At 46.5% G+C, this 23662-nt stretch overlaps 1 long non-coding RNA gene across 1 annotated transcript; it reads right to left on the bottom strand.

The window, feature by feature from the left end:
• Positions 1–18052: 18052 nt before the first annotated feature.
• Positions 18053–18821, bottom strand: LOC119281723. Its single transcript, XR_005138521.1, has 2 exons — positions 18319–18821; positions 18053–18216 (listed from the first exon to the last, which is right to left on the bottom strand). It is a non-coding gene; the product is annotated as an uncharacterized LOC119281723 (long non-coding RNA).
• Positions 18822–23662: the final 4841 nt, after the last annotated feature.

Genomic DNA, 23662 nt, shown 5'->3' on the forward strand with positions numbered 1-23662 from the left:
GCAATGGTGTTGATGTACAAGCCCTCCGTGATCGAATCCCCCTCCGGCAGGACGCCAGAAAAGGCCCCTAGATGGGATCTCACGGGTACAGAAGGTTGGGACGGTGGAAAAGTGTTTTCGTGGCTCCCCCTGATGGTTTTGGGGTATAAGAGTATATATGGGCTAAAGAATTAGGTCGGGAGACCTCCGAGGGGCCAACGAGGTAGGGGCGCGCCCTCCACCCTCGTGGCCACCTCGTTGCTTCTCCGACTTCATCTCCAAGTCTCCTGGTTTGCTTCTGGTCCAAGAAAGATCATCGCAAAAGTTTTATTCCGTTTGGACTCCGTTTGGTATTCCTTTTCTGCGAAACTCTAAAACAGGCAAAAACAGAAACTGGCACTAGGCTCTAAGTTAATAGTTTAGTCCCAACAATAATATAAAATAGCATATAAATGCATATAAAACATCCAAAACAGATAATATAATAGCATGGAACAAACAAAAATTATAGATATGTTGGAGACGTATCAGCTGTCAGCAACCACAAGCTGGCCGAGGCAACACGAACCTCCAACTCCATGCACTATGCTAAATCCTCACAAAATGTTAGTAACTCCACGTCCTCCTGCTATCGCCCAAGTGCGAATCTCGTCTAGAATCTTATTGACAAGTTCTAGAACCGTCAATGGCAAAGCTGCCGAGTGAAACACCCTATCATTCCTTTGCTTCCATAAGTGCCAGCACACTAAAATCTCCATAGAATCAAAAGCCTTACGGTTCTCCTTAGCGATCTGTTTTCGGTTATTGCTCCAGATTGTCATTGACCACAAAGTCTAGGCTAGGGTCGTTCCTCGTATTGGAGAGGGTCATGTGACACACTTGACGTGAGTAAACACACTGGACCAGGAGGTTGTCAACGTTGTCCTCCTCCTGGTTGTAGAGGTAGCACGGTGAGGATCATCTTGCAGCCCATGCCTAAGCCTCCGGTCGGATGTCCATATCCTATGCTGAATAGCCAACCACTGGAAGATTTTGCAGGTGAGAGGTGCCCAACATTTCCATATCCACCTCTCAAAGGTCACCTTGATTGCACCTTTGAAGAGCATCTAGTAGGCGGAGGCTGAGGTGTAGACTTGCATGGCGTTCCAAGGCCAAACCGCCATGTCTTGCTCACTAGGATTCAGCCATGCAGCAAGTGCGATCTCCTAGAGCCTGATAAATTGCACCAGATTGTCAGTAGAGAGCTCTCTCGAGATATCGGATGTCCACCGGTGGTTGTGTAGTCCATCATGCTATGTTCTCTTGTTAATTGTTTGTGTCCGCACCTTGCCCCAGATCTCCAGTGCAATCTCCTTGGCCTTCGCGCCTCCCATCCACTTGTCTTGCCAAAATAGCACCTTACTCCCCTCTCCCAGTTTCCAATGGACCAGACTGTCAAAAGCCGCCTGTACTTGTGGATCCTTGGCCAGCCCATGCCATGTCCGGCTTGGATCAGTGCGTCGTAGCCACTCCCAGCGCAGCCTCAAGGCCAGGCCCAAACGATTTAAATCTAGGAGCCCGAGCCCACCTAGCTCTTTGGTCATGCACACTCTTTGCCAGGCCACCAAACACTTCCCTCTATGGATCGCTTCCAACCTTCCCAGAAGAACGCCCGACACCACTTGTTGACTTGTTCGATAGCCCACTTGGGAGCGTTCGCTATGATGAGATGATGAGTAGGGCGCGCCAATACCACGTCGTGCACCAGAAACAACTGTCCTGCTCTCGAGATTAGACCCTTCTGCCAACCCGGCATAAAATTGATCACGCTGTCCACAACTGGCTGCCACTCTGAGCGGGTCAACTGCCATATGGATAGTTGGAGACCCAGATACTTACAGGGGAAGGACTCCATGCGCCACGGCATTGCACCCTGAACAAGTTCCTTATCTCCCTCCTCTTCTCTGATCAAACTAGCCACTGGTTTTGCATGGTTGATGTGGAGTCCTGAAGCGTTCCCAAAAATGTGCAGAGCTTCCCTAACGAACCTTAGATCCGAGACAATGGGCCTGACGAATAAGACGACGTCATCCACATATATAGTGAGCTGCTGCATGGGAGTGCAGCCCGGCATTCTACTCAACACGTCACACTCCTGGGCTCTGGTGATGAGAGACGTGAGAACATCCATGGCAATGATGAATATGAGTGGTGAGATGGGGTCTCCCTGCCGTAGCCCTTGTGCGTGCATGAATTTTTGCCCAACATATTCGTTGACCACCACTCGAGAAGAGGCCAACGAGAGTAGGATCGCTATCCAGGACAACCATGTGCCAAAGAAGCCCTTGGCACGTACTACTTCGAACAAGAACGACCAAGATAGAGTGTCGAACACCCTCGAAATATCCAATTTTAGCATGACACTTTTAGCTCTCCGGCGATGAAGTAAGCGTGCCACCTGCCTGACCAACATGAAATTATCTCGAAGATTTCTTTCCTTGATGAACGCCGACTGGTTGGATTGGACAAGCTCATTCATGCGTGGCCGCAATCTATTTGCCAATATCTTAGAGCCTATCTTGGGCATGCTGTGAACCAGGCTAATGGGCTGGAAGTCCCCCACATGGCACGCTCCAGCCTTTTTGGGTATGAGTGTAATCAGAGCTTGATTGAGTCGCCCAAAACCACGTCCATTGCCTAAAAACAGGTGGGGATTGCAACCATCAAATATCCTTTAATAATGCTCCACGCTTCTAGAAGAATATGCCAATGAAACCATCTGGCCCTGGTGCGCGATCTACCGGCATCTCTTTGATGGTGGCCCACACCTCATCTTCAGTGAATAAGTTGTCATGGTCGATCAAGTTGATTGGGTGGATCTCAAGAAAATCCAAATCAAATGAATTGTCACACCCTCTAGCCGTGCCCAGTAGATCTTTGTAGGTTTTGAAGAATAGTTGCTCCTTGCCGAGCTGGTCAGCAATCAAATTCCCCTCATGCATGATCGTCGGGATGAAAATTTTCATCTTTCTCCCGTTTGACACTAGATGAAACAACTTGGTGCTTGCATCACCCTCCTGAAGCCATCTGATCCGCGACCTTTGTCGAGCAATCATGCGTTCGAGTGAGGCTAGACCCAGTGCAACTAGCTTTAGCGTCATTCTCAACCATCGCTCACCTTTCGACAACCTGCACCTCTCCTGTGCCACATCAAGTTGGAAGATGACCCAGTTTGCAATCGCAATCTACAACTTAACGTTATCAATCTTATTTTGCCCCCAGGATGTCAAGTAGTGTGTCGTATTCCTGAGCAAAATATCAAGCCGTTTGAAAGGGTCTTGCACGTTAGGATCGCAAACCCAAGCCGCCGGACCGTATCTTCAAAGCCATCAAGTCCAGTCTAGAATACCTCAAATCTGAAACATCGATGCGGGTGCATGTGCATATTCAGGGCAAGATGCAACGGGCAGTGATCCGAAGATGACGTGGACATGGCTTGTAGAAGGCAATCCGGGTGCTCTAGCTCCCAATCCACAGAAACTTAGCGCATTGTTGATCTTGGTGAGGGTGGGCAGCTCCCTTTCATTACTCCAAGTAAAAGCTCACCCATGCATATACAACTCCTTGAGACCATTGCTATCTACAAACTGGCGGAATGTGTGCATCATCCTCCTATCCAATAGCGAGTTGTTTTTATCCGCGGCTTGGAGGATCATATTGAAATCTTCGATGACCATCCAAGCACGTGGGCACAATTCTCTCCTAGCCGCAAGTTTCTCAAGGAACTGCACCTTCTCCTTATCCTCCTGGGGGCCGTACACCGTTGAACCACCAAGGCGCTTCGTCAATAGGAGACATGTACCCTGAGATAAAATTTGTGTCCCTGACACAATTCATGATGTTAACCAACATCGATTTCCAAGCTAACAGAATCCCACCCCTCGTCTCCGAGGCCGACAGATAACCAAACCCATCATAAGATGGACCAAGGCATTGCATAACCGTAAGAGTATCAATACAAGCAAGTTGATATCCATAATGTATAAATGAATTATCTACTGAATGTTGATCTGATAGCTTTAGTTGATATGTATATCAACTGATATTGCCATCGCCCTGCATGAACTGACAAAGTGACAAAGGTTTTCTTTGCGGTAAAAGATAATGAAGACTTCTATTTATCACTGCAAAGAGCAATTAGGAATTCTCAAGTTCATCGTGTGCTGCTTCCTCGAAAAACGGATTGGCCTAGCACAGTTTCTGTTGCCAAGCATGTGAAGAAAATAGAGTACTCTTCGATTGCTCAATCAACTCTCCAGAAAGCATTGCATCCAAAATTCTCAAATTCAAGTACTCCCTCTATTTTTGTATACAAGGACACTGTCTCATTTTGATCAAAAAAGGCTTTCACCATGCTTTATATATAAAGCAACATGGCCAAACCACTATATCAATTTAAGATATAAAAATAAAGCCAACTAACAAATAACATGATTAATTGTGTGGAAAACTTTTTTGAAAAAAGAATTGTGTGGAAAACCTCTCTTGTTTCAGGCTAATTAAACATGTTGCATATAGTGCCTTCTTCTCCATGTATGCATGCAACGTTGGCTCTAAGCATCATCACACAAGGCAAAAATCTAATCAATTTCTCCAGGAAAAAGATAGCGGAAAGTTCCAGCCTAGCCTGAGCTCCATCATACCTGATATCCGGACCGTCATTTTTCGTCTAGAAGAGAAGAGATAGTGGTCTTGTATTTAAAACCGGAGGAAATACTATTCTTACTATTTGTTTTGAAAGGCGATAATGCACCAAAATCTGTTTTTTGAACGTCCATTCTCAAGGTAGGGGATCCCCTCATTAACGCAACTTTTATCCCTACTAGTGGACCCGTTGCGCCAAATGGCGCAGAGGCACGCTAAAGCCATGTTCGCGATGATTTTTTTTTGCATGGTTTGGTCCTCTTTGATATGAAAACGGTGGAATCTTGCATATAATGATATGAATATACTCAGTTTATCTTAATATACTTGTTTTATTTTAATAGCATAGAGTCGAATTTGACACAAAAAAACATTCGTTGTTATGAAATATTAAAATAGAAGTGTTTTGAAAAGGTTGCCTCTCTCAATAAAAATTGGTTGTAGCAATCATTGAGGCATATGTTGTGGGCTTGCAAAGGGTTTTCAGTGCGGCCTAATATGCACACCAGGCCCAAGGCTTTATTCATTTTTCAGCGCGTGTATTTTAGAATATGAGTCCACTTTCACAGCCGTGCGAGCCCATTTTCACAGCCACATGGAAATGAGCTATTTTGTATTAGCAAATTTAGCTTTGTTGTCTACAGAAACAGGAATTGTATACGCAATAGGAATCCTGAAGTATGTTGATGGCATTGGCTATGCCAGCAATAGACATAAATGCCACTCAAAATAAAATAAAAGGCCAGAGACATAAATGGTGCAAGCAACAGAGAGTTATCATTAGCTCGTACACACATAGTCTTGGCATGTCTTACTCTGTGGTTGGCCTAAAGAGAAATATAATTATACATTACGGTTAACCTATGCGGTTAAACAAAAGGGGCGAAATATACTAGAATTCTAAAAGGTCTGTTATAGGATGCATTCTTGTAGAATACAACTCTAGAAACCTCTCCTCATGCTTTTTAGCTGCTTCTCTGATTTGAGCACCCTGCGCTTGAGCTTTTCTGCTATCTTCTCAATGTTTTTAAGTGGTTTGTTCATAAGTTGATCCATGGGTTCTTTCCCACACGATCTGTTGAGCATTGTTACGTTGCATATATGATCAGATAATCCATGCATGTATCTTGTATAAGAACGAACCAGCCCATAGCATATTTCTTGTTCTTATACCTAGCCATCATTAATTTGTTCTTGATGGATCTGGTATTTGCCTTTGTTTTCTTCTTGTTATACTTAGCAACAGCTAGCTCATGCTTTAGAGACTGATTTTCCTCATCCAGTCTCTTCATGTTGTAGTCCCTTAGTTCAGTCTTAACCATGCATTTTATGTATCCAATTGCTTCCATGGCAACTGTGTCTTCTGACATTGCATGATCGATACACTGCACCCCAGGAATAGCCATACGACTGCCATGATCTTCAACATATGATGTGAGCGTATGAAAAAAGCAGTGACGCATACTCTACCGCCATCACATGCTTTGCTTCGATACTCAGCTGCTGGAAGCTCAAGTCTCTAAAAGAACATCTAGCATCATCCTGTAAGGGATTTTGATCATTGGTAGTGTGGCCTGTGATTTTAAACAGATGTCATTAGGCGCAAGGGCATGAATCATATTTCGGCAAGTAAAAGCTTTTAGAGGGGGAAATGTACTTTGAATAATCTAAGTAAAACTAACACCATATTGTTTTTTGTTATGGCAACAACTGGATGATCAAATTCAAGGATGAGAGAACAAGAAACGAAGATAACTAATTTATCCTGGAAAACTTTACGTGCAAGATGTTGATGAAGGTAAGTTTGTATATGATTACTTGTATAAGCATAAGCTATGCATCGACGGTGTAGACCACAACATTTACTGCCTAGTAGCTTCTAATTACCACAAGTATGAACTGATAATTATCACAAGTATGAATTGAATCCTGAATGCAATGTATAAACAGAAGTCCTGTGCCTGAATAAAAAGACTTTAGTGTGCAAGAGTCGCATACGAACATACATCTAACACTGAAACAATGCAAGAAGCAGTTTCTCTGAAAGCAAAGAGGGCATTGTTTTACAAAGCTTAAGTACGGAAATCACTAAAGAAATATATTACTGACCTTTCCATAAATTATGCAAGCAGTTGGTATATTCTTTTTAGATGACGACGCTAGCATTGGTTTTCATGGTTCAAATTTTGTCTTGCTGAGTGGTGTCAGTATAGGCATATCTTTTTGCTTGCTTAAAACTTCATGACATTAAGAAATAGTTTTCATAATAAGCCTACGAAGCTTAAATTACGCATCTTACTGAGAGGAAATAGGCATAGAAAAACTATCTACAAATGGCGACGCTAGCATTGGTTTTCATGGTTCAAATTTTGTCGTACTGAGTGGTGTCAGTATAGGCATATCTTTTTGCCTGCTTAAAACTTCATGACATTAAGAAATAGTTTTCATAATAAGCCTATGAAGCTAAAGTTACGCATCTTACTGAGAGGAAATAGGCGTAGAAAAACTATCTACAACAGATAACTAAACAATTGGTTGTTTTCTACTATATAATCACCAACCCCACAACGGGGCTGTGAATTCTCATACTCAGTGTATTCCGATGAGAAGTGGCTAAGGGCCTCTTCCATGCCTGGCACTTCCTGCTGCATCAAATATTCAGAACAACTTCAGTGTATACCAAGGAAATCATTCTGGTCAAAGGAATGCTTGTCTATTTTTCAGAAAGGAAGCTACTTTAGGCAGCTGGTCTTCAGATTGGTTATTGTTGGAGTATTTCTCATCCGAAGAGCGAGGCACTGAACGTGCGGGAGAGAAAACTCTGCCGATCTAGGGTCATAGAATTATATGATATACCTATGGGCATTTTGGCTAGGCTATTGTCTCTGGGCCCATACACCACATCACCCAAGGGCCTCCATAGTAGCTGGAATCCGAATAGAAACGTAGGAGCTGTGTCAAACAAAAAAGGCGAATAGAAAAGTACACAAAGGGCCACTGAGAGAGTCCTGGATTAGGGGGGGTCCGGATGGCCGGACTATGACCTTTGGCCGGACTCCCGGACTATGAAGATACAAGATTGAAGACTTCGTCCCGTGTCCGGATAGGATTTTTCTTGGCGTGGAAGGCAAGCTTGGAGATACGATATGTAGATCTCCTCCCATTGTAACCGACTCTGTGTAACCCTAGCCCTCTCCGGTGTCTATATAAACCGGAGAGATTTAATCCGTAGGACGAACAACAATCATACCATAGGCTAGCTTCTAGGGTTTAGCCTCTCTGATCTCGTGGTAGATCTACTCTTGTACTACCCATATCATCAATATTAATCAAGCAGGAGTAGGGTTTTACCTCCATCAAGAGGGCCCGAACCTGGGTAAAAACATCGTGTCCCTTGTCTCCTGTTACCATCCGCCTAGACGCACAGTTCGGTACCCCCTACCCGAGATCCGCCGATTTTGACACCGACATTGGTGCTTTCATTGAGAGTTCCTCTGTGTCATCACCTTTAGGCCTGATGGCTTCTTCGATCATCAACCACGACACGGTCCAGGGTGAGACTTTTCTCCCCGGACAGATCTTCGTATTCGGCGGCTTTGCATTGTGGGCCAATTCACTTGGCCATCTGGAGCAGATCGAAAGCTACGCCCCTGGCCATCAGGTCAGATTTGGAAGTTTAAACTACACGGCTGACATCCGCGGAGACTTGATCTTCGACGGATTCGAGCCACAGCCGAGCGTGCCGCACTGTCATGATGGGCATGATCTAGCTCTGCCGTCGGACAGTGCCCAGAGCGCCGCTCAGGTGTCCGGTCCGACCCTTAGCTCGGAGTTGACTGTGCCGGTCGAGGACGGGTGGCTAGACGCCGCCTCGGGGGCTGCAATCTCTATGGCGATCGAGCCGAACACCAATCTTGTCCTTCGCTCAGCTCATGACTCCCACGTGCCGGACTCCTTTCCGGACACCGAATATTCCGCACCCTTCCCGATCGAACCCAATTGGGCTCCGATCATGGAGTTCACCGCCGCGGACGTCTTTCAACACTCGCCCTTTGGCGACATCCTGAATTCACTAAAGTCTCTCTCTTTATTAGGAGAGCCCTGGTCGGACTATGGTCAGCAAGGTTGGGATGTGGACGACGAAGAAATTCGAAACCCACCCACCACCCACTTCGTAGCCACTGTCGACGATTTAACCGACATGCTCGACTTCGACTCCGGAGACATCGACGGTATGGACGTTGATGAAGGAGATAACCAAGAACCAGCGCCTATAGGGCACTGGAAAGCCACCTCGTCATACAACATATACATGGTGGACACCCCAAAAGAAGGGGATGGCGATGGAACAACGGAGGATGACCCCTCCAAGAAACAGCCTAAGCGTCGGCGTCGGCGGCGCCGCTCTAAATCCCGCCAAAGCAAAAATGGCGATTCCGGCACCGGAGACAATAACACCCCGGACAGTGCCGAAGACAACCCCCTCTAGCAGGATTCAGCGCAGGAGGATGGAGAAGCCAGCCCTCATGAGAGAGCGGCAGACAGAGAGGTCGAGGACGACAATTATATGCCTCCCTCCGAAGACGAGGCAAGCCTCGACGACGACGAATTTGTCGTGCCTGAGGATCCCGTCGTACAAGAGCGTTTCAAACGCAGGCTTATGGACATGGCAAGCAGCCTCAAAAGAAAACAGGAGCAGCTTAGAGCTGACCAAGATTTGCTAGCCGACAGATGGACTGAAGTCCTGGCGGCCGAAGAGTACAAACTCGAGCGCCCCTCCAAGAGCTACCCAAAGCGCAGGCTGCTACCCCAACTAGAGGAGGAAGCAACTAAACCTACATCACCAGCGTATGATGCGGCTGATCGGCCACCCCGGCCCTCAACTCAAGCCGCACCCCGGCGCCGCTCAAAATGTACCAAGGCACGGGGAAACATGCCAGACCTGCAAGACATATTGGAGGACAAGGCAAGGCAAACAAGATCGATCTACGGATCGCGTGGGCGCCCCACGACACGTGACGATAACCGTCACGCCGGATATGGCAAATACGGCCACGCCGAACACAACATACAAAGCTCATTCGAGCTACGTCGTGATATAGCCCAGTACAGAGGCGCCGCACACCCACTGTGCTTCACAGATGAAGTAATGGATCATCAAATCCCCGAGGGTTTTAAACCCGTAAACATCGAATCATACGATGGCACAACAGATCCTGCGGTATGGATCGAGGATTATCTCCTTCATATCCACATGGCCCGTGATGATGATCTACACGCTATCAAATACCTCCCGCTCTTGCTTAAAGGACCAGCTCGGCATTGGCTTAACAGCTTGCCAGCAGAGTCAATTGGTTGCTGGGAGGACCTGGATCCGCATTCCTTGACAACTTCCAGGGCACTTATGTGCGACCACCTGACGCCGATGACCTAAGCCACATAATTCAGTAGCCAGAGGAATCGGCCAGACAATTCTGGACATGGTTCCTAACCAAGAAAAATCAAATAGTCGACTGTCCGGATGTAGAGGCCCTTGCAGCCTTCAAACATAACATCCGTGACGAATGGCTTGCCCGGCACCTAGGACAGGAAAAGCCGAAATCTATGGCATCCCTCACGACACTCATGACCCGCTTTTGCCCGGGAGAAGACAGCTGGCTGGCTCGTAGGAATAACATGACCAAGAGCCCTGGTAATTCGGATACCAAGGACAACAAAGGCAGGTCGCGTCGCAACAAGCACAAGCGCCGCATTAACGGCGACAATACTGAGGATACAGCAGTTAATGCCGGATTCAGAGGCTCTAAACCCGGTCAGCGGAAAAAGCCATTCAAAAGAAATACTCCGGGCCCGTCCAGTTTAGACCGGATACTCGATCGCTCGTGCCAGATACACGGCACCCCCGAACAACCAGCCAATCACACCAATAGGGATTGTTGGGTGTTCAAGCAGGCATGCAAGTTAAGTGCCGAAAACAAAGATAAGGGGATGCATAGCGATGACGAGGAGGAGCCCCAGCCGCCGAACAACAGAGGACAGAAGGGCTTCCCCCCACAAGTGCGGACGGTGAACATGATATACGCAACCCACATCCCCAAAAGGGAACGGAAGCATGCGCTCAGGGACGTATATGCGTTGGAGCCAGTCGCCCCAAAGTTCAACCCATGGTCCTCCTGCCCGATCACTTTTGATCGAAGGGACCACCCCACTATCATTGGTCATGGCGGATTCGCCGCATTGGTTCTAGACCCAATCATTGACGGATTTCACCTCACTAGAGTCCTCATGGACGGCGGCAGCAGCCTGAACCTGCTTTATCAAGATACAGTGCGAAAAATGGGCATAGATCCCTCAAGGATTAAACCCACAAAGACAACCTTTAAAGGCGTCATACCAGGTGTAGAGGCCAGCTGTACAGGCTCAGTTACACTCGAAGTGGTCTTCAGATCCCAGGATAATTTCCGAAGCGAGGAGTTAATCTTCGACATAGTCCCGTTCCGCAGTGGCTATCACGCCCTGCTCGGACGAACCGCATTTGCAAAGTTCAACGCGGTGCCGCACTACGCATATATCAAGCTCAAGATGCCAGGCCCTCGTGGAGTCATTACGGTCAATGGAAACACCGAACGCTCTCTCCGAACAGAGGAGCACACGGCGGCCCTTGCGGCGGAAGTACAAAGTAGCCTATTAAGGCAATTTTCCAGTCCGGCTGTTAAACGTCCGCACACCGTCAAGTGTGCCCGGAGTAACCTACAACAAGACCGTCTGGCACGTTCCGAGCAAGCATAGCAGTGCGGCCCCAACCCCAGCCCTCGCGAGATTGTGAAACCAGTACCACGCGTACATAATTACGCTCTGGAAATACCATGGGCATAAGGGGAGGGGCACAACCACTGCATGCCCAGAATGCGGCTCAACCGCACTAGGGGCTCCCGATTTTGTCATTTCTATTTTCTTACTTTCAGGACTCCACTCTTAGGAAGGCCTGTCATGGCAGTACACTCGCCGAACACACGATGCAACAGCCAGGGAGATAGTAAGCCACGTCGAAAGTCCAGGTGGTCTCTATAACGAGCTAAATACCTATCTTACTTAAAGTTTCGCAGCTTGCCCCTGGAGGGGGACATGTCAAATAATCCCATCTCTTGCTTATCGCTCTATTTGTATCGTTCTGCTTTCATAGCAGTCCTTTAATAAACAATACATAGCTCTTGTCTATTATTGCATTCATTTTTCATGTAAATATGTTCAATCATGACATTATGCAACCGTACACTTTGGTACGGCCAATACACCAGGGGCTTAAGTTCCCCGGAATACGGTGTGAGAAGACCGAACACTCTCACGAGTGCGGCACCCCGAACTTATAGCATTATATGCATCGGCTCCGAATCATGTCTTGGGTCAATAGTTGGGTTTGCCCGGCTCCCATGTTTTGGTACCTTACGTTCCGTTATATCGGCTAAGGTAGCACTGGGAGAACTACTGCGATTGTGCCCTAGTTGAGCTGGGTTAACACCTCAGTAGAGAAAGCTAAAACTGACCGTCATGATAGGGCGAGAGACCGGTCGCTGTTCGAGAGGTTTTTCGAGTCCCTAAAGACTTATGCCGCTTAGAGCGAGGAGCTGGATTTATCCAGCCTAGGTGTGGATAGCGCCCCGAACTCGGGCTTCCAAATACTAGGGGCTTCGCTGAAATTTAAAATTATAGAATTCTATGGCTAAGTGAGAGTGATAAAGCATTATAAGTCTGATTGCCTTGTTCGTTGTGCTGAGCGCCTTCCTTGAAGGACCCAAGAATGGGAACAAGAGCGCTCAGGTTTATCCCGAAAACCCCAGCACTCGTGGCATGGGGGCAGAAGCCGACGACTTGCATCTCTCAGATTTAATAAACGGCCGCAGAGAAGGTAATATTTTAAATTCAAAAGGCGTTGCTTAGCGCATATGAACAAGTTTTCAGTGCACAGGACAAACATAAGCGAGTTTACTCAAAAATTAAATCCTTGGAACATTCGTTCGCCACAAGGCGGGCACCCTTCAGGACGCCCTCATAGTACATCTCGGGCCTGCGATGCTCCTTCCCCTCCGGTGGCCCATCCTTCACCAGCTTCTTAGCATCCGGCTTGCCCTAGTGCACTTTGGCACGGGCAAGGGCCCTACGGGCGCCTTCAATGCATACGGAGCGCTTGATGACTTCAAGCCATGGACAGGCATCCACCAGCCGCCGCACCAGCACAAAGTAGCTCCCAGGCATGGCCTCCCCAGGCCACAGACGGCCTATAAGGCCCTTCATGGCCTGTTCGCCTGCCTTATGAAGCTCGACCAGCTGCTTCAGCTGGTCGCTCAGGGGCACCGGATTCCGGCCTCAGCATACTGGGACCAGAACACCTTCTTTGTCGAGCTCCCTTCTTCGGCTCGATAGAATGCGGCGGCGTCGGACACACTGCGGGGCAGATCTGCGAATGCTCCTGGAGAGCTCTGGATTCGGGTAAGTAACACGTAATTCACTTTCACATGCTTGCTTTGCATAAAGAATGCCTTACCCGCCGCTATCTTTTTCATCGCCTCAATTTCCTGGAGGACCTTTTGGGCTTCGGCCTTGGCAGATTTGGCGCTTTCGAGTGCCGAGGCAAGCTCGGACTCTCGCGTCTTTGAGTCAAACTCTAAACTCTTGTGTTTCTTCACGAGAGCATCGAGCTCTTGCCGCACCTCCGTCACCTGTACCTCCTGCTTTTCTCGCTCAGTACGCTCCACGGTCGCATTGTCTTTGGCCTTGGACAGCGCTTCCTTCAGGGCCGCCACCTCGGTTGTGGCCCCTGTAACATTCACGTTGGTCCTGTCATTATTTGCAACCAGGTATTTTTATATATACTTACATACGATACTACATACCTTCCTTGTCCTCGAGCTGCTTCTTGGCACGGCCGAGCTCGTTCTCGGACCGCTCGAGACTCTGCTTCAATGCATCGATCTCTGCAGTCAGTGCGGCAGAGGTCAGCAGCGTAGCCTGCATTCCCATATTGACATATTTATGTTAGACTCCTGCGTATATCTTTTTAAATCCTCAGTCCGGCTTTTCTTTCCGAACACCAAACTGAGCATCAGGGGCTACTGTCTATGCGGTAACATTTTTATATGTTTTAAATACATACCTCAAAGCCTGTTAGAAGGCTGGCACAGGCTTCTGTCAGCCCGCTCTTTGCGGACTGGACCTTCTGGATCACCGCACTCATAACAGTGCGGTGCTCCTCGTCGATGGAGGCGCTGTTAAGCACCTCCAGCAAATTATCCGGCGCCTCCGGTTGGACGGAGGCCGCCGGCGTCGTAGGCTTGCCCTTCTTGCGAGGGGGCCGCCTGCTGGACTCTGGAATCACTGAAGGTTCCGGAGCGGTGTCCGGCCCAGGGCCGGACTTAGATCCCTTGGGGGCTTCATCCCCTTTGGGCCTGGAGTCCGGGAGGTCGCCTTGCGGCGCCTCCAGGACCACCTCCTCCTGGTTTAGCCCCTTTTGGGACTCCACCTCGGCATCATCCGTAGGGCGAGGGGAGGTAGCAGTCGGGTGTGAAGCACTATTCACATCCGATGAATCCAGGGAACCGCTCGACGAATCGTCGAGCTGAGCCTTGGGCGGATTGCATGATTAAATTCTGCGTCAGAAGGTATTGTACAATAGAGGAACGCCATAAGTTATTCTGGTATCCGGATACTTACGATTTTGCCAGCGGCTTGGCCCTGGATGGCCATTCCTCTCCGTCGTCGTCGGCGTCGGAGGCGTAGTCCGGAAGAAGGGTCTTCCCCTTCTTGGACCCTCCGGCCTCCCCAGTTGGGGCGGCCTTCCTTTTCTTTCCTCCCCCTGCTGGAGGGGGAGAGGCTTCTTCTTCCACCTCCTCGTCTTCGGAGGCGGAAGGCGCTTCGGGGTCATCGGGCGATGAATCCGACACCACCAGGCGTTGGGAACTCTTTCGAGTCCCCGTGGCCTTCTTCTTGGCCTTCTTCTCCGGCACCACGTGAGGTGCCGGAACCAGCAACTTCGTCAAGCGTGCATCTGCTGGGCCTTCGGGCAAAGGGGTCGGACAGTCAAACTGTTCGGACGTCCTCTTCCAGTCCTGTCAAAGGAGCGGGAGTTTAGATCCTGCATGGAGTCAAACTATGAAAATCAAGTGTCCTGTAAAGGATAAAAACAAGCTTACTTCGGTGGCTTGGCGCTTGGCGCAGAATCCGTGATCCTCGGTGACGGGAGGGGGAACCTCGGAGCTCTTGAATAGCACCTTCCAGGTGTCCTCGTGCTTTGTGTCGAAGAGCCTCGACAAAGCCTGGCGCTAGGCCGTGTCGAACTCCCACAAGTTGAAGGCCCGTCGTTGACACGGGAGGATCCGACGGAAGAGCGTGGCCTGGACTACGTTGACAAGTTTAACCTTCTTGTTCACCAGGTCTTGGACGCAGGTTTGGAGTCCAGTCACCTCTTCCGGATTACCGCACAACAGGTTCGTCTGTTTCCAGGATGTGAGCCGTGTGGGGATGCCAGATTGGAATTCGGGGGCCACTGCCCATTCAGGGTCACGCGGCTCGGTGATGTAGAACCACCCCGATTGCCACCTCTTGATGGTTTCCACGAAGGAGCCCTCGAGTCATGTGACGTTGGGCATCTTGCCCACCATGGCGCCTCCGCACTCCGCTTGCCGACCGCCCACGACCTTCGGCTTGACGCTGAAGATCTTCAGCCATAGGCCGAAGTGAGGCTTGATGCGGAGGAAGGCCTCGCACACGACGATAAATGCCGAGATGTTGAGGATGAAGTTCGGGGCCAGATCATGGAAATCCAGGCCGTAGTAGAACATGATCCCCCGGACAAATGGGTGAAGAGGAAAGCCCAGTCCGCGGAGGAAATGGGTGAGAAACACCACCCTCTCATGGGGCCTAGGGGTGGGGATGAGTTGCCCCTCATCTGGGAGCCGGTGTGCGATGTCGTCAGACAAGTATCCAGCCTTCCTCAACTTTTTGACGTGCCCCTCCGTGACGGTGGAGGCCATCCACCTGCCTCCCGCTCCGGACATGATTGGAGAAGGTTGAGGTGGGAAGTGCGGACTTGGGCGCTGGAGCTCGAGTGCACGGAAATGGATAAGCAAAGAAGGAAGAAGGCGTAGATTGAAAGGGCGGATCCTTATCCCCTTATATGGGCGGCTGAAACTATGTGCCCCCACCAGCCTAGTAAAACTCGCTTATCTCCCAAGCGCCGTGATTAATGGCGCGGTTGGGTTACCCACACCCGTATTGATGAGAATCCCGGAATGAGGGGACACGATCTCTGCTTTGACAAGACATGCCAAGGAAACCACCTCGCTAAACACGCTAAGGTGGGACAGTAAAACGATTCGTAAAGGCTTGGCTGTGGCATGATGTCACGCTACGGAATACGTCAGCAGATTAGATTTGTGCGAATATTATTCTCTCTATGGTGGTATGTGGAAACTATTTTGCAGAGCCAGACAATATCCTTGTGTTCAACATATTCTATGAAGTATTCGGAGGAGGAACCCGCCTTGCAATGCCGAAGACAATTTGCGCGCCGGACTCGTCATCATTGAAGCCTGGTTCAGGGGCTACTGAGGGAGTCCTGGATTAGGGGGTGTCTGGATGGCCGGACTATGACCTTTGTCCGGACTCCCGGACTATGAAGATACAAGATTGAAGACTTCGTCCCATGTCCGGATAGGACTTTCCTTGGCGTGGAAGGCAAGCTTGGCGATACGATATGTAGATCTCCTCCCATTGTAACCGACTTTGTGTAACCCTAGCCCTCTCCGATGTCTATATAAACCGGAGAGATTTAGTCCGTAGGACGAACAACAATCATACCATAGGCTAGCTTCTAGGGTTTAGCCTCTCTGATCTCGTGGTAGATCTACTCTTGTACTACCCATATCATCAATATTAATCAAGTAGGAGTAAGGTTTTACCTCCATCGAGAGGGCCCGAACCTGGGTAAAAACATCGTGTCCTTGTCTCCTGTTACCATCCGCCTAGACGCATAGTTCGGGACCCCCTACCCGAGATCCGCCGGTTTTGACACCGACAGTCACGCTAATTGTTGATCTTAGGTAATAGCAAACAGAAGCAGGCAATACAGTCTTGCAAATGGAGTGCAAAGCTGAGTATCTAAGGTCTTAAACTGACATTACAGTTTAAAAATAAAAACACACTGGTAGCATAGTAAGGTTGCTTGTTAATAAGCCATCTGTAATAGGCAGTTGAATTTTCCAATCTTCTTCCCTATTTGATGTATAGCAGTTCACTCAGATAGTAGAATACATCAAATTTCCTAGGCTTCATCGCAGCAATATTCCTGTGGGAAATGAAGAAACAAGTTCACTATCATATCATAGGACCTTGTCAGTATGTGTACTTTGTTGTCCTATAGGTTCTAAGTTCTTGTAGCCAGCACAAAATATTGATAGCAATCAAGCCATGCCCTCTTGATTTGAGATTTTCAAGCAAACAAAGGCTACAGCCAAAGCTGTCAGATCAGGGACAGAGAAGAAAAGAAGAAAGAAATAAAAGTCTAACTTTCATCAAATCATTTTAAGGAGCTTCTGGACCGGCCATTCGCACCTCCTGCTCTGTAGCTAAAACATAAATTCTCAAAATGAAGGAAAAAAATACACTGCCACACATGCACACTACCATTATTCAGCATGTCCAGCACTCGATCAAAACCAAATAAGCATGGTTGCACAAACAATAAAGATATATTTTAGCCAAAGTTCTCCGTTAGGCGGTCAAATTATCTTCCAATCAGAACCAAATAAGGTTGGTTGCACGAACAAATAAAGAAATAGTTTAACTGAAGTTCTTCTTTAGTCGGTCCTATTATCTAATTTCCTAAAAGTGCAGAATATGTTTCTACACTCATAACATCAAAATGCAAGTTCCGTTCAGCAAAATCTTCTGATAGATTTTTCATCTACCCTTCTTTATCAAATCTGTAAACACTGTGTCTAGCTAAAAACATATACTACTTTGAAATCAAAGTCAGAGACACGGGAGTAAAGAGGTAAAGAGAAAGAAGCACTTAACAGAGATTTATCATGGGCTGACTATTGCTGCTGCAGTATGATTGTTTGGCCCCAGTGTTACAGCGTCTCATCTCACGTTGTTCGTCTACAGTCCATATAGTTCAATGGATAGGAACTGTAAAAAGAGGTCTAGTTGAAAACTACATATAGTTCAATGGATATGAGCTGTAAAAAGAAGCTAACTAGTCCGAGATTTCCTTTGTCCTCTGGAGACAAAAATGGGAAGGTTTTGAGATATATTTTGCAGCACGAAAAAAATCCATTATTATTTGAACATGCACATTCCCCTGCTCTAGTTTACTTTATTAAAACCAAAGGAATACAAGGGGATATCTGGACTACCAAAATCAATATCCATTACATCGAAATTGGAAAGTAAAAAAATAATAAAACAAGAAGAAAGTCATGAACAGAGCATTGAGGAACCAGTAGAAAAATTTTATGCAAGAAAAAGGAACTCAGCGACGGTTGCTTGCTATAATCCCTACAAATCGAAATAACACCAATTACATATGGAGGTGCATAAATAGCAAGATCGGGAGGAGATTATTGAGAGAGAGGGGTCAGGAGCGGAGGGGAAGTTCACCATGGCATCGGCCATTGCTTGATGCTTGCTCCCCAAAATCAGCCTGTGGTTGCCTGTCCCCGCCGCCGCACACATGGTGCTATGCAGAGCAAGGCGGATGCAGAGGCGGCGGCGGCGCTCATGACATGGCGGAGGCAAGCCAATCCGCTTCCTTGGCTGGCATCCGCGCCTCTCCTCCTTCTCTGGTCGGTGACGCCCGATTGAGCTCCTCCTCCCGCGGCTTCCTCATGAGCTGGGCTGGATAAAGGCCTCAGTAGGCGGTGGATCTCGTCCAGAGAGGCGGAAGAGCTCCTGGGGATGCGGGGGGGACCGGAGTAGGAGCGCGACGGCTATGTCGACGAGGAAGGGAGGAGCAAGGAGAAGAGAGGGTTGTGGCGACCCACACCGCCCGCTCTGGCTGCCGTAGACGAGACACGGCATGGGGCATGGCGCAGAACTCTTGCAGAGCACGACGCAGGAGTCAGCCTCACAACTCTCTCCAACACAATGACGCGACCACCCCAACGAGAGTGCAGCCGATGAGCGGGACCAGAAGAAGCGCCGGGCTACCCGTCATCGCGACACGCCAAAGGCGGGTGCAGAAGCCGGGTGCACACGCATTGGCTGACGCCTCGGACGCACTGTCCACAACGCACGACGCGCGAATCGCTGGGGACAACCCGTCAAAAGCGGTTGACCCGAGAAAACTAACCCATATGGTGGAACATACAGGTAGTGCAGCCGACGCGTAGGACCAGGGGTAGCTTCGGCCCACCCGTCATTGGTACAACACGTAAACAGATGCAGAAATTGGGTGTAGATGCGCCTGCCAACCCCTTGCGGCGCCCCCACAATCCAAGACCCGGTCTGCGGGCGACGCAACATGCGACGCTGCAGGAGTGGCTCACGCGAGGGAATTTAATCCAGCCAATCGAAGGTCTATCCAAGCCCACTCATACGTCTCTAACGTATCTATAATTTATAAAGCATTCATGCTATTATATTATCTGTTTTGAATAATTATGGGCTTTATTATACATTTTTATATTATTTTTGGGACTAACCTATTAACCGGAGGCCCAACCCATATTGTTGTTTTCTTGCCTATTTCAGTGTTTCGAAGAAAAGGAATATCAAACGGAGTCCAAACGGAATGAAACCTTCGAAAAACTTATTTTTAGAACAGAAGCAATCCAGGGAACTTGGAGTGCAAGCCAGGGAAGCTTCAAGGAGGCCACGAGGGTGGGGGGCGCGCCCCCTACTAGGCGCGCCCCCCTGTCTCGTGGGCCCCTCGAGCATCCCCCGACCGACTTCTTTCACCTATATATCTCCATATACCCTAAAACCACCGAAGAAGGAAGATAGATCGGGAGTTCCGCCACCGCAAGCCTCTGTAGCCACCAAAAACCAATCGGGACCCTGTTCCGACACCCTGCCAGAGGGGGATCCCTCACCGGTGGCCATCTTCATCATCCCGGCGCTCTCCATGACGAGGAGGGAGTAGTTCACCCTCGGGGCTGAGGGTATGTGCCAGTAGCTATGTGTTTGATCTCTCTCTCTCGTGTTCTTGATTTGGCACGATCTTGATGTATCGCGAGCTTTGCTATTATAGTTAGATCTTATGATGTTTCTCCCCCTCTACTCTCTTGTAATGGATTGAGTTTTTCCTTTGAAGTTATCTTATTGGATTGAGACTTTTAGGATTTGAGAACACTTGATGTATGTCTTGCCGTGCTTATCTATGGTGACAATGGGATATTCACGTGATCCACTTGATGTATGTTTTGGTGATCAACTTGCGGGTTCCGCCCATGAACCTATGCATAGGGGTTGGCACACGTTTTCGTCTTGACTCTCTGGTAGAAACTTTGGGGCACTCTTTGAAGTACTTTGTGTTGGTTGAATAGATGAATCTGAGATTGTGTGATGCATATCGTATAATCATGCCCATGGATACTTGAGGTGACAATGGAGTATCTAGGTGACATTAGGGTTTTGGTTGATTTGTGTCTTAAGATGTTATTCTAGTATGAACTCTATGATAGATTGAACGGAAAGAATAGCTTTATGTTATTTTACTACGGACTCTTGAATAGATAGATCAAAAAGGATAACGTTGAGGTGGTTTCATACCCTACCATAATCTCTTTGTTTGTTCTCCGCTATTAGTGACTTTGGAATGACTCTTTGTTCCATGTTGAGGGATATTTATATGATCCAATTATGTTATTATTGTTGAGAGAACTTGCACTAGTGAAAGTATGAACCTTAGGCCTTGTTTTCTACCATTGCAATACCATTTACGCTCACTTTTATAATTAGTTATCTTGCTGTTTTTATAATTTCAGATTACAGATACCTTTATCTACCATCCATATTGCACTTGCATCACCATCTCTTCGCCGAACTAGTGCACCTATACAATCTACCATTGTATTAGGTGTGTTGGGGACACAAGAGACTCTTTGTTATTTGGTTGCAGGGTTATTTGAGAGAGACCATCTTCATCCTACGCCTCCCACAGATTGATAAACCTTAGGTCATCCACTTAAGGGAAATTTGCTACTGTCCTACAAACCTCTGCACTTGGAGGCCCAACAACGTCTATAAGAAGAAGGTTGTGTAGTAGACATCAAGATCTTTTCTGGCGCCGTTTCCGGGGAGGTGAGTGCTTGAAGGTATATCTTTAGATCTTGCAATCGAATCTTTTTGTTTCTTGTTTTGTCACTAGTTTAGTTTATAAAAGAAAACTACAAAAAATGGAATTAAGTTTGTCTCATACGCTTCATCTTTTTAATATCTTTCGTGAGTATGATGAAAAGGAAAATTCTGCTCAAGTGCTAGAAGAAGAAACCTATAAAAAGGCACTAAATCTTTGAATGATGAGCATGATTGCAATGTTGTTAGTATGAACTCCTTGAATATCCATAGTACTAATGATGATTGCACTAGTTATGATGAAAATGTCTCCTATAAGTATGTCGATTTTTGTGGAGTGAATTGGGTTTGCAAGTACACACCAAATAGAGAAGATAGATATTGCAAGAAGCATAAGCATTTAGAAACTAAATGGTTGCAAGAAAGGCTTAATGTGAGTGCTGGAAATTTAAAATATCTCTGTCATACTTGTGAACTTTGCAATGAACATGGTCATTTAAATCTCCGATGCAAATTGTTTCATGATCGAATCGTGTCCAAAAATTGTGATGACTTGATTTCCCTTGCGCATTATAATGAACTTAGTTTGCTTTTGGGTTATGAAGAATTGAAACATGCAACTAAGCTTATTCCAGAATTTAACCTTGAGAAATTCCTTGATATTGATCTAGAGAAGATTTATATGTATTGTGTAGTGAATTGCATTGAAAATCCTTATATTGCCAATTACCTAAAGAAAAGAAAGCAAATAGAAGATGAAGATAATACTAATGAAAGGGAAGAGACTTCCCAATATCCTCCTATTATTTCTTATGATGAATCCGGTAGAGGAGGAGCTTTCTATTCAACCAATCTCATCAATAAGGAGCTCAAAGAAGAAGGTTGAACCCACACATAATGTGAAGAAGAAAAAGAAAAGACGAAGCAGCAAAGGTAGAAAGGTATCTCTCCCAAATGATATTGCTCCTACTACTCATTGTGATGATGATAATTGCTATACTATTGGTGCTATCCATACTATTAATGATGAGAGTGATCATGCTTATGATATGAAAAGGCCCAAGCTTGGGGAGGCTATGTTTGATGAGGATGACATATTTGAGAATATATTTGCTGCAATTAATGTTTGCCCCTAGCTTTGGGGTGCTATGTTTAATGAAGATGATATTTCTAGTCTCCCAAGTTTTGTTATGCAAAATTGTTATGATGATAGCATGCCTCTTACTTATGATTATATTGATGAAAGTGGGTTTGGAAGAGTGTCAACTTTAGGAAGTAATGATCCCACTATTTTGGAGGATGTTGAATCTTATAATATTTATGAAAGTGGATTTGGAAGAGTGTCAACTTTATTTAGTGATGATTCCACTATCTTGGAAGAGGTTTCAATCGATTATGATGAGAACAAAGTTGCTACTTATGATGATTATTGTGATGAAAATTATGCTATAATAACTAGTGATGATTATATTTATAAAATATGTCATGATTATGATTACCCTTTTTCTGAACATTACTCTTTTAATGTGGAAACAATTTATAGTATTCAAGTCTTTTATGATACTCCCACTATTCCAAATAAGAAGAATTTTGCTTGTGGGTCATGAAAAGAATGCTTTAGGTGTTGGTTATATCGTTGAATTCATTCATGATGCTACTGAAAATTATTATGAGGGAGGAATATATGCTTGTAGGAATTGCAATAATATCAAGTTTCCTCTCTATGTGTTGAAAATCTTGAAGCTATGCTTGTTTTGCCTTCCTATGCTAGTTAATTATTGTTCCCATAAGTTGTTTTCTCACAAAATCCCTATGCATAGGAAGTGGGGTAGACTTAAATGTGCTAGTCATATTCTTCATGATGCTCTTCTTATGTTTCAATTCTTATCTTTTATGTGAGCATCATTGAAATCACCATGCCTAGCTATGGGCATTAAACGTTAGCGCTTGTTGGGAGGCAACCCAATTTTATTTTTGGTCCTTACTTTTTGTTCCTGTTTAGTAATAAATAATTCATCTAGCCTCTGGTTAGATGTGATTTTATGTTTTAATTAGTGTTCGTGCCAAGTAGAGCCTTTGGGAAGACTTGGGTGAAGTCTATATGATCTTGCTGTAAAAAAAAAGAAACTTTAGCGCTCACAAGATTAGCTGCCACTTTTTACTGGAGAGTGATTTTAGGTTTGTTCTTTTTGCAGATGATTAATAGACAAATTCCTCAGGTCAAAAAAATTATTTCAGAATTTTTGGGGTTCCAGAAGTATAAGTTTGATACATATTACTACAGACTGTTCTGTTTTTGACAGATTCTGTTTTCTATGTGTTGTTTGCTTATTTTGATGAATCTATGAGTTGTATCGGAGGGTGTGAACCATAGATAAATTGGAATACAGTGGATATTACACCAATGTGAATTTAGAATGAGTTAAAAACAATACCTAAGTGGTGATTTATTTTCTTATACTAACGGAGCTTACGAGTTTTGTTTTGAGTTTTGTGTTCTGAAGTTTTCAAGTTTTGGGTAAAGATTCGATGGAATATGGAATAAGGAGTGGCAAGAGCCTAAGCTTGAGGATTCCCAAGGCACCCCAAGGTAATATCCAAGGACAACCAAAAGCCTAAGCTTGGGGATGCCCCGGAAGGCATCCCCTCTTTCGTCTTCGTCTATCGGTAACTTTACTTGGAGCTATATTTTTATTTACCACATGAT

This window comes from Triticum dicoccoides, chromosome 3B, assembly GCF_002162155.2.
Source record: "Triticum dicoccoides isolate Atlit2015 ecotype Zavitan chromosome 3B, WEW_v2.0, whole genome shotgun sequence".
NCBI classification, from domain to species: Eukaryota; Viridiplantae; Streptophyta; class Magnoliopsida; order Poales; family Poaceae; genus Triticum; species Triticum dicoccoides.